Source organism: Theropithecus gelada, chromosome 1 (genome assembly GCF_003255815.1).
Source record: "Theropithecus gelada isolate Dixy chromosome 1, Tgel_1.0, whole genome shotgun sequence".
Classification (NCBI taxonomy): domain Eukaryota; kingdom Metazoa; phylum Chordata; class Mammalia; order Primates; family Cercopithecidae; genus Theropithecus; species Theropithecus gelada.
In genome coordinates, this window is record NC_037668.1 from 39,198,204 (window position 1) to 39,207,464 (window position 9,261).

A 9,261-nucleotide genomic window follows, 5' to 3' on the forward strand; every position below is an offset into this window, starting at 1 on the left:
TTTTTAACATCAGGCTCAAAAAGCAAAATGATTATTCCTGTTTTAGCTGAAATTAATTTTAAAACATTAAACAGAAAACATGCTGACATGCCTATGAAACTTACACTCAAACTTGCTGTTATGTACCAGTTTTCATTAGTAGCTTAATGGGTTGCAATTCTTTTCATGGCTTATAGCTTCAGATTTGCTTTGGGAGGAATGAAGTCTACTCACAGAAGGTTTTTTTTTTTTTTTTGAGACAGAGTCTAGCTGTCACCCAGGCTAGAGTGCAGCGGAATGATCTCAGCTCACTGCAACATCCGCCTCCCAGGTTCATGTGATTCTCCTGCCTCAGCTTTCCGAGTAGCTGGGACTACAGCATGCGCCACCATGCCTGGCTAATTTTTCTTTTTTTTTTTTGAGATGGAGTTTCGCTTTTGTTGCCCGTGGCGTGGTCTCAGCTCACTGCAACTTCCGCCTCCTGGGTTCAAGTGACTCTCCTGCCTCAGCCTCCCAAGTAGCTGGGACTAGAGGCACACACCACCACGCCTGGCTAATATTTGTATTTTTATTTTATTTATTTATTTTGAGACAGAGTCTCACTCTGTTGCCAAGGCCAGAGTACAGTGGCACGATCTCGGCTCACTGCAGGCTCCGCCTCCTGGGTATGCCATTCTGCCTCAGTCCCAGCCTGTAGCTGGGACTACAGGCGCCCGCCACCATGCCCGGCTAATTTTTTGTATTTTTAGTAGAGACGGGTTTTCAGTTTTCACCGTGTTAGCCAGGATGGTCTCGATCTCCTGACCTCATGATCCGCGTAATTTTTTTTTTTGTTGTTTGTTTTTTTTTTTGGAGACGGAGTCTCGCTGTGTCGCCCAGGCTGGAGTGCAGTGGCGCGATCTCGGCTCACTGCAAGCTCCACCTCCCGGGTTCACACCATTCTCCCGCCTCAGCCTCCGAGTAGCTGGGACTACAGGCGCCCGCCACCTTGCCCAGCTAGTTTTTTGTATTTTTAGTAGAGATGGGGTTTCACCATGTTAGCCAGGATGGTCTCGATCTCCTGACCTCGTGATCCACCCGCCTCGGCCTCCCAAAGTGCTGGGATTACAGGCTTGAGCCACCGCGCCCGGCCAATTTTTGTATTTTTAATAGAGATGGGGGTTTCTCCATGTTGGTCAGGCTGGTCTCGAACTCCTGACCTCAGGTGATCCACCTGCCTCGGCCTCCCAAAGTGCTGGGATTATAGGCATAAGCCACCACGCCTGGCTGTGAAGGTTTTTAGATGCTAAACTTTATTGGAAAAACCAGCAAAGGCTGGCTGGAGGACATGGGAATATTCTCTTCTCTGGACACTGGGGAGTGGACTCCCTGAGAATGACTGCTGACCATTCCATTGTTTTCTGCCGAGCTGAGCTCATATTCATAATTACTAGTTGAATAAAGTATAATGTGATGGAAGAGACTTAATAGTATCCATGTTTCCAAACACAGCAGCTTTAGGAGACCAGTAATTGGGTCAGTGCACTGGTGGAAGCTGCCTGCCTGAAAGGCCAGCTAACCTTCCAGAACTTTAAGATTTTTCTAGAAAGAAGCCATGCTCATTGTTTTTGTTTTTAAATTGGGGTCGGCAGGGTGCAGTGGCTCATGCCTGTAATCCCAGCACTGTGGGAGGCCAAGGCAGGTAGATCGCTTGGGGCCAGGAGTTCGAGACCAGCCTGGCCAATGTGATGAAACCCTGTCTCTACTGAAAATACAAAAATTACGCAGACGTGATGGCACATGCCTGTAATCCCAGCTACTTGGGAGGCTGAGGCACGAGAATCACTTGAGCCTGGGAGGCGGAGGTTATAGTGAGCCGAGATCATGCCACTGCACTCCAGTCTGGGTGACAGAATGAGACTCTGTCTCAAAAATAATAGTAAAATAAAATAGGGGCCAGGTGTGGTGGCTCACACCTGTAATCCCAGCATCTTGCGAAGCCGAGGTGGGTGGATCACCTGAGGTCAGGTGTTCAAGACCAGCCTGATCAATGTGGTGAAACCCTGTCTCTACTAAAAATACAAAAATTAGCCGGGCGTGGTGGCACATACCTGTAACCCCAGCTACTCGGGAGGCTGAGGCAGGAGAATCGCCTGAACCCGGGAGGCAGAGGTTGCAGTGAGCCAAGATTGTGCTACTGTACTCCAGCCTGGGTGACAGAGTGAGACTCTGTCTCAAAAAATAAAATAAATAAATAAATTGGGGTCATCCATACAGACATTAAGATTGGGGGTTTTACCTTTTAACTGAGTAGTATCTGTAGGATTGTGAGGCTCTACTAGTGCTCCTGCCAGGAAATTCATCAAGTCTAAGCCTACCTTAGTTCAGGGGACTTACAACATTAACTGGCGTCAACTGCATGTTAGACCAGATGAATATGCTTGTGATTAATAAATCAAGGTAAAATGGTAATTTTCCCCCATGTGGTTTTTGGTGGACTTTTCTGTAGTTCAGTATAGTCAGGTGTGTAGATCTGGGCAATCAGACCCTGGGCAATTTCAAGTTCATTCTCTTGTTCTGTCCAGGATTTGGCACCAGAACAGCTCCTTAACTGCTGAGGAGGAATGAAGGATGACAGGCACTCACAGTTTCCCTATTTCAGGGCTGACAGCAAAGGATTCCAGGCTTTAGGAAACTCAGATTGGGAAGCTGAGGGGAGATACTTACCTTGATTTAAACAGCACCTGTTGAAGGGGCAGCCCATCTTTTTTTCTTTTTTCTTTTTTTTTTTGAGACGGAGTCTCGGTCTGTTGCCCAGGCTCTGGAGTGCCGTGGCGCGATCTCGGCTCACTGAAAGCTCCGCCTCCCGGGCTCACGTCATTTTTCTGCCTCAGCCTCCCGAGTAGCTAGGACTACAGGTGCCCACCACCACGCCCAGCTAATTTTTCATATTTTTTAGTGGAGAGGGGTTTCACCGTGTTAGCCAGGATGGTCTCAATCTCCTGACCTTGTGATCCGCCCGCCTCGGCCTCCCAAAGTGCTGGGATTACAGGTGTGAGCCACCGCGCCCGGCCCTCTTAAAAACAGTAGTGTCTTCCATAGAGAGAGGTTTCATTTGGAATGTATTAGGCCGTTCTTGTGTTGCTATAAAGAAATACCTGGCCAGGCGCAGTGGCTCATGCCTGTAATTCCAGCAGCCTGTAATTTCCAGACCAGCATGACCAAAATGGTGAAACCCCATCTCTACTAAAAATACAAAAAAATAAGCCAGGCATGGTGGCGGGCACCTATAATCCCAGCTACTCAGGAGGCTGAGGCAGGAGAATCGCTTCAACCTGGGAGGCGGAGGTTGCGGTGAGCTGAGATTGCACCATTGCACTCCAGCCTGGGCAACAAGAGCACAACTCTCTCAAAAAAAAAAACAAAACCTGAGAAGAGGTTTGACTCATGGTTCCACAGGCTGTATAGAAGCATGGCACCAGGTGGCTGGGTGCGGTGGCTCACACCCGTAATCCCAACACTTTGAGAGACCGAGGCGGGCAGATCACCTGAGGTTGGACTGGACCAACCCGACCAACATGGAGAAAGCCCGTCTCTACTAAAAATACAAAATTAGCCGGGCTAATGGTGGTGGCACATGCCTGTAATCCCAGCTACTAGGGAGGCTGAGGCAGGAGAATTGCTTGAACCTGGGAGGTAGAGGTTGCGGTGAGTCGAGATCACGCCATTGCACTCCAGCCTGGGCAACAAGAGCAAAACTCCGTCTCAAAAAAAAAAAAAAAAAAAAGCATGGCACCAGGAATCTATCTGCTCAGTTTCTGGTGAGGCCTCAGGAAGCTTCCAATCATTACTGAAAGCCAAGTAGGACCCAGTGTATCACACAGTGAGGAGAGCAAGAGCAAGAGCAAGAGAGAGACTTGGGCTGGGTAAGGGGATGCTATACGCACTTTTTTTTTCTTTTTCGAGACGGAGTTTCGCTCTTGTTGCCTAGGCTGGAGTGCAATGGCATGATCTCGGCTCACTGCAACCTCCACCTCCCGGGTTCAAGCGATTCTCCTGCCTTAGCCTCCTGAGTAGCTGGGATTACAGCTACAAGCATGAGCCACTGTGGTACCACCCCTGGGCTATTTGTAACTTCTTATAATGCTAGTAAAAATAGTAATTTCTCTTTCCCATTTTGCATTTGTAATTTAAAAACGTATTTGTCTTGTTAAAAAAATCAGTCTGGAGGAAAAGCTAGAATTTTGGGGGTAATAGTTCTTATGGTACTGAAAAATACAGCCGGGCGTGGTGGCTCATGCTTGTAATCCCAGCACTTTGGGAGGCCGAGGACGGCAGATCACGTGAGGTCAGAAGTTTGATATCAACCTGGCCAACATGGAGAAACCCCATCACTACTAAAAATACAAAAATTAGCCGGGGGTGGTGGCACACCCCTGTAATCCCAGCTATTTGGGGAGTTGAGGCAGGAGAATCCGTTGAACCTGGTGAACCTGGGAGGCGGAGGTTGCAGTGAGCTGAGATCAAGCCACTGTACTCCAGCCTGGGCGACAGAGCAAGATTGTCTCAAAAAAAAAAAAAAAAAAAAAAAGGAAAAGAAAAATATCAAAGAAAATCCAGTATCCATGCCTTAACCTGTTGGTTCATTTCCTTGTAACTTTGTTAATTGCACGAGTGTTGTCTGATATCATCTGAGCAAGTTGCCAACTCTAAGGTTCTGCAATCTGAAAGTGCAGTGCAGCTCCTGGGAGGGCGTCTGTCCCCCTGGCTGGAGGCTCTCACTGTCAGAGCTGTTGGGAGGACCCAGGCAGTGGATGGGGATGCAGACTAGATCATGTCCAAGGTCCTTAAAAACCGCAAGGTGTATAAGATGCAGCCAAAAGGATTTAAGGCAAAACTCCACAAACAAAAGGGACAAAAACCCTCAAGGTGGCGGCGGGGGGGGAAGCTTGAACAGGTAATTAGGAATTAAACAGCTAAATAATTTTTTTTTTTTTTTTGAGAGGGAGTTTTGCCCAGGCTGGAGTGCAATGGCACTATATTGGCTCACCACAACCTCCGCCTCCCAGGTTCAAGCAATTCTCCTGCCTCAGCCTCCCTAGTAGCTGGGATTACAGGCATGCGCCACCACGCCCGGCTAATTTTGTATTTTTAGTAGAGACGGGGTTTCTCCATGTTGGTCAGGCTGGTCTCGAACTCCCCACCTCAGGTGATCCGCCCGCCTCGGCCTCCCAAAGTGCTGGGATTACAGGCATGAGCCACCGCGCCCAGCAATAATGTGGTTATTAAAGACACATTAATAATTCTTGTAATTGAAGCAGGTTTTCTTTTTTCTACAGACCACTATTATTTTATTCCTGTCTCTCTGGAAAATGAAAAATCCATTAGTTTTTCTCTTTTGCTTTTACCCAGAAATTAAAGGTTAGTAAGTGGTAATTAGCATAGCACCTGTCAAAGCCAGTTGCCTAATGGGGACCGACATTTGACTTAAGTTGAAAGAATGGAATATGGCTAATGTAGAGTTCATTAGTTCCAGCTGCTTTCTTTGACGTTCTTTTCTCCTAGTATGAGAACAGGTATGGCCTGCTCTCTCTTGCTCCCATTTCTAGACATATTGCTGTGCTCCTGTGCGCCTATTCTACAAGGCTGGAGGCACAGTGGTTATAGGGAAGTAAATGGTAATGGGGCAATATGTTTGTGACCACATTCATTATACATCTGGGCTAGAGTTCACAGTCTTTGCCCTACTGACTCTTTTTTTTTTTTTTTTTTTTTTTTTGAGACAGAGTCTCGCTCTGTCACCCAGGCTGGAGTGCAGTGGCCGGATCTCAGCTCACTGCAAGCTCCGCCTCCTGGGTTCACGCCATTCTCCCGCCTCAGCCTCCCGAGTAGCTGGGACCACAGGCACCCGCCACCTCGCCCGGCTAATTTTTTGTATTTTTTAGTAGAGACGGGGTTTCACCATGTTAGCCAGCATGGTCTCGATCTCCTGACCTCGTGATCCGCCCATCTCGGCCTCCCAAAGTGCTGGGATTACAGGCTTGAGCCACCGCGCCCGGCCCCTACTGACTCTTGATAGAGGACTCCAGCACCCTGTCTGCCCCTGAGAAACGAAAGAGAACCACTCTCCACTGTCTACTATACATTAGGTACTAGGATTTTTCTCATTATAGTACTTCATTCCTTTTTTGAGGGGGGATTGGATTATTTATTTTGAGACAGGGCCTCACTCTGTCACCCAGGGTGGAGTGCAGTGGCACGATCATAGCTCATTGCAGCCTCAAACTCCTGGGCTCAAGTGATCCTTCTGCCTTGACCTCCTGAGTATCTAGGATTACAGGCATGTGCCACTACACCCGGCTCATTTTTAGTTTTTAAATTTTTGTAGAGATGGGGTCTTGCTATGTTCCCCAGGTCGGTCGGTCATACAGTAGTTCACTTAGGCCAGGCGCGGTGGCTCACCACCTGTAATCCCAGCACTTTGGGAGGCCAAGGCAGGTGGATCACTTGAGGTCAGAAGTTTGAGACCAGCCTAGCCAACATGGTGAAACCCTGTGTCTACTAAAAATACAAAAAAAAATTTAGCCGGGTGTGGTGGCGGGCGCCTGTAATCCCAGCTACTCTGGAGGCTGAGGCAAGAGAATCGCTTGAACCCAGGAGATAGAGGCTGCAGTGAGCAGACACTGTGCCATTACCCACAGGTTCAAACAAAACAAAACAAAACAAATATAGTACTTCATTTAACCCTTTCAAGCTTGGAGCCGTAGACTAAGAGGTTAGACTCAATCTGGTTTGTCTCACTCCCAAATCCACAGGACATTTTCCATTTTCCATCCAGTTCAGCCGCTTGGTGGATTCGCTTCAAGTACAGAATACCAATACCAATGCCCAGACGAGTCAACGAAAGCTCTGTGTGTCTGACAGAAAGAAAATATTCTGGCTGTGTGTGGTGGCTCATGCCTGTAATCCCAAAACTCTGGGAAGCTGATGTGGGAGTATTGCTTGAGGCCTGGAGTTTGAGACCAGCCTGGGTAACATGGTTGGGTTTTCATGTACCCTGGATTTCCTAGGAATGTAGCTACTTTGTAAATCAAGGACAGACACATTTATTGTTCTGGGAAATCCCACTCCCAAGGGCAATGCTGCTGGTGGTGTCTGAGCTGACAGTCTCTGTGCTCTGCGTGCCAGTCAGCCTCTGTCAGACACACAGCGAGTCCATGTGTAAGTGCAAGCATCTGACAGTGAAACACACGCCACTTTATTGGAAACTATTTTCCTTTTTGCCCTGAAATAGTACATTTGGGGCATTACATTGATAACTGGGGCTTCTGTAAGTATGAGGGTAGATTACCAGTGATGGCTTCTATTAAAGGATAATCAAGGAGGCATTACAAAATAAGCTATAAAAAGGGAAATGTTGGGGCTAGTGAGAGCCAATGGAGGACATTAGTAAAAGGATGCTGAGTACATCTAAGCCCTCCTTGAATCACAGGAAAATGAAACAGTTGTTTTCTACTTAATTTTTTTCTGTATCCCCATCTTTACCCTAGGACTTACTGTGATAATTTTTTTTTTGAGACAGTCTCGCTCTGTTGCCCAGACTGGAGCGCAGTGGCAGGATCTCAGCTCACTACACTCTCCATCTCCTGGGTTCAAGTGATTATCATGCCTCAGCCTCCTGGGTAGCTGGGATTACAGGTGCCCACCATCACGGCGGCTAATTTTTGTATTTTTAGTAGACGGGGTTTTGTCACGTCGGCCAGGCCGGTCTCAAACTCCTGACCTCAGGTGATCCGTCTGCCTCGGCCTCCCAAAGTGCTGAGATTACAGGTGTGAGCCACTGCGCCCGGCCTATTGTGACATATTGTGATATTTCTTTCTTTCTTTTTTTTTTTTTCGTGACAGTGTCTCACTCTGTCACCCAGGCTGGAGTACAGTGGCACAATTTTGGCTCACCTCCACCTCCACTTCCTGGGTTCAAGCAATTCTCGTGCCTCAGCCTCCCAAGTAACTAGGACTACAGGCGTGTACCACGACACCCGGCTAATTTTTTATAATTTTAGTAGGGATGGGGTTTCACCATGTTGGCTAGGCTTGTCTTGAACTCCTGACCTCAGGTGATCCACCCGCCTCGGCCTCTCAAAATGCTGGGATTACAGGTGTTAGTCACTGCGCCCGGCCTATTGTGATATTTCTTTACTTAATAACTAGCCAATGAATCTCTTAATAGCATTCTGTTTTCCTCTAAGCATGCATAAAAAACGGTCAAGTAAGTCCATGATAAGTCATTACCTTTTCCCTGCAAGGAGTGTACTATAGATTACCAAACCTGCAGAACTAGTCTGTATGGAGACAGGACTAACCAGGCTTGCTCTGCTTCACACCCAGAGACTTGGAGTCATAGCACACGGAAATTGCTTTAATGACCTTTTATACCCCCTGCTGATAAAGCAATTAGAAAACTGAAGTTTCATAGTGGTAAGATATAATTTAACAATACTGAATTAGATATTAGAAATGGACTTTCCATATGTCCCTATGGTCTACAAGCTTAATGTGGATCTTTAAACCAACAAATAAAACAGTTCATTAACTGGAGAAACAAGTTTGTGGCCATAATCAGCACTCTGTAATGTCCCATCTTCACCACTATCTGTGCTTAAAATTCTGCAGTGCTATCTTCAGAATAAGGATAATGATTTGCAAATACAACCATTTCTTTTCATTGCCCTTGACAATTACCTTTTTATTTTTATTTTTATTTTATTTTATTTTTTTTTTGAGACGGAGTCTCACTCTGTCGCCCAGGCTGGAGTGCAGTGGCGCGATCTCGGCTCACTGCAAGCTCCGCCTCCCGGGTTCACGCCATTCTCCTGCCTCAGCCTCCCGAGTAGCTGGGACTACAGGCGCCCACAACCGCGCCCGGCTAATTTTTTGTATTTTTAGTAGAGACGGGGTTTCACCGTGGTCTCGATCTCCTGACCTTGTGATCCGTCCGCCTCGGCCTCCCAAAGTGCTGGGATTACAGGCGTGAGCCACCGCGCCCGGCCGACAATTACCTTTTTAAAAAAAAGAAAAGTAGGGTCTTACTCTGTCATCCAGGCTGGAGTGTGGTGGCATGATCAGAGCTCACTGCAGCCTTCAACTCCTGGGCTCAAGCGATCCTCTTACCTCAGCCTGAGTAGCTAGGACTATGCCTGGCTAACTTAAAATTTTTTTTTGTAGAGAGAGTCTTGCTATGTTGTCTAAGCTGACAATTACTTTATTAAAAAAATTATTTTTTTCTGGGCCAGGGGTGGTGGC